Consider the following 2500-nt stretch of genomic DNA (forward strand, 5'->3'; position numbering starts at 1 on the left):
ACCATGCCTTACCAAGGCCGTCCCATCGATCTCGGAGAAAGTACATCATCATGACATCGGAATACGGCCCCAACATCGATCTCGGAGAAAGTACATCATCATAACATCGGATCGGATGTGTATCCATCGAAGTTCCATCGACACTTCGAGAAGATCGAACATAGCTTCCTAGCATGTTAAAGGTTCGGTGCTAATGGGGACATAAAGATCCCACGACGTTCCAAACGAAAGTAAAGTGTTCCGTGCGTGTGAACTACGTTGTCCCATGTGCCGGCTCTCGACTCCTAAGATGTCCCATGTAAATGCCCTTCGTGGGAAAGAATGTCCCGTGCAACGTCCCTTGATGATCCCCATAAGGTGTCCCATGTGCGTCCCATGATGTCCCATGCGCGTCCCGTGCCGTCCGAGCCTCACCAAGGCCGTCCCATGCGCGTCCCGTGCCGTCCGAGCCTCACCAAGGCCGTCCCATGCGCGTCTCGTGCCGTCCCGAGCTGTGCCGAGGCCGTCCCGTGCTGTCCCATGCCGTCCCGAGCCTCGCCAAGGCCGTCCCGTGCCGTCCGAGCTGTGCCGAGGCCGTCCCGTGCCGTCCCGTGCTGTCCCATGCCGTCCCGAGCCTCGCCAAGGCCGTCCCGTGCCGTCCGAGCTGTGCCGAGGCCGTCCCGTGCCGTCCCGTGCTGTCCCATGCCGTCCCGAGCCTCGCCAAGGCCGTCCCGTGCCGTCCGAGCTGTGCCGAGGCCGTCCCGTGCCGTCCCGTGCTGTCCCATGCCGTCCCGAGCCTCGCCAAGGCCGTCCCATGCGCGTCCCGTGCCGTCCGAGCTGTGCCGAGGCCGTCCCGTGCTGTCCCATGCCGTCCCGAGCCTCGCCAAGGCCGTCCCATGCGCGTCCCGTGCCGTCCGAGCCTCACAAAGGCCGTCCCAGGCCGTCCCGTGCCGTCCCATGCGCGTCCCGTGCCGTCCGAGCCTCACCAGGGCCGTGACATGCCGTCCCGAGCCTGACCAAGGCCGTCCCGAGCCTCACCAAGGCCGTCCCATGCGCGTCCCGAGCTGTCCCATGCCGTCCCGAGCCTTAGCAAGGCCGTCCCATTCGCGTCCCGTGCTGTCCCATGCCGTCCCGAGCCTTAGCAAGGCCGTCCCATTCGCGTCCCGTGCCGTCCCATGCGCGTCCCGTGCTGTCCCGTGCCGTCCCGAGCCTGACCAATGCTGTCCCGTGCGCGTCCCATTCTTTTGGCTCGGCTGGCCCGTGCATTCTATGGGGTCGTGGGACATTTCGAAATCCACCCGGGCCATTTCGACTCTCTCTTCATTAATACTATTGAGGTATTATTTATGAATTATTGGAGAAAAGAAACGGAAGAAAATATTTTTTTTTCTATTTTTTATGAATTTTCCGGTGTTTATTCACTTAAAAATTCATAGAAAAATAAATATTTATCGGAATCGCTATTATAATATATCAAAAAAATCCTTGCGAAAAGACCTTTCCAACGAGTATAAGTTTGCTGGATTCCGACGAGTAACGAAGGAGTAAAGGCCCAGTATGCTTGGTTAAAAAATTGATGTTTCCTTGTGAAAATAGGAAAAACAATAACTTTGCACTATAAGGGGGAGGGTTGAGCTCCTTCCCCAGAGCGTGCACAGCACTTGTGCTGGCACGTTCCCTAGTGCTCGCCAAGCACCATAGGGCATCCAAAGGGCAAAGCTCGGCCTACTACATGATGGGAAGCTTCTAATATGTCGGAATACGAAGAGATTTCGTGCGACCCGAAGCTCGGCTCGGGCGTCCCGGCCTGTGCCGAGCTGTGCCGAGCGCGTCCCAGGCCGTCCCGAGCCAAGTCTCGGGCGTCCCAGGCCGGCCCGAGCAAAGTCTCGGACGTCCCAGGCCGTCCCGAGCTGTGTCGAGGCCGTCCCAGGGCGTCCCGAGCTGGAGCGAGGGCGTCCCAGGCCGTCCCGAGCCAAGTCTCGGGCGTCCCAGGCCGTCCCGAGCAAAGTCTCGGACGTCCCAGGCCGTCCCGAGCAAAGTCTCGGGCGTCCCAGGCCGTCCCGAGCTGTGCCGAGGCCGTCCCAGGCCGTCCCGAGCTGTGGCAAGGGCGTCCCAGGCCGTCCCGAGCAAAGTCTCGGGCGTCCCATGCCGTCCCGAGCTGTGGCAAGGGCGTCCCAGGCCGTCCCGTGCTGTGCCGAGGCCGTCCCGAGCCTAGTCTCGGGCGTCCCAGGCCGTCCCGAGCTATGGCGAGGGCGTCCCAGGCCGTCCCGAGCCAAGTCTCGGGCGTACCTGGCCGTCTCGAGCTGTAGCGAGGGCGTCCCATGCCGTCCCGGGATGTCCCATGCGCGTCCCGTGCCGGCCCGAGCAACAGCTCGGGCGTCCCGTGCCTCGGCCCTTCCAAGTGGTGCTTCGTCGGACATCTCGATATCCACTCGAGCATTTTCGACCATTCTCCATATGTGGGTGTGTGGGTATTTATCAGGAATATTGGAGAAAGAATCGGGAAAAAAATATTTTTTTT

The sequence above is a fragment of the Eschscholzia californica genome, unplaced genomic scaffold, assembly GCF_041429995.1.
Source record: "Eschscholzia californica isolate CP2 unplaced genomic scaffold, dmEscCali1.0.p SCAF_105, whole genome shotgun sequence".
NCBI classification, from domain to species: domain Eukaryota; kingdom Viridiplantae; phylum Streptophyta; class Magnoliopsida; order Ranunculales; family Papaveraceae; genus Eschscholzia; species Eschscholzia californica.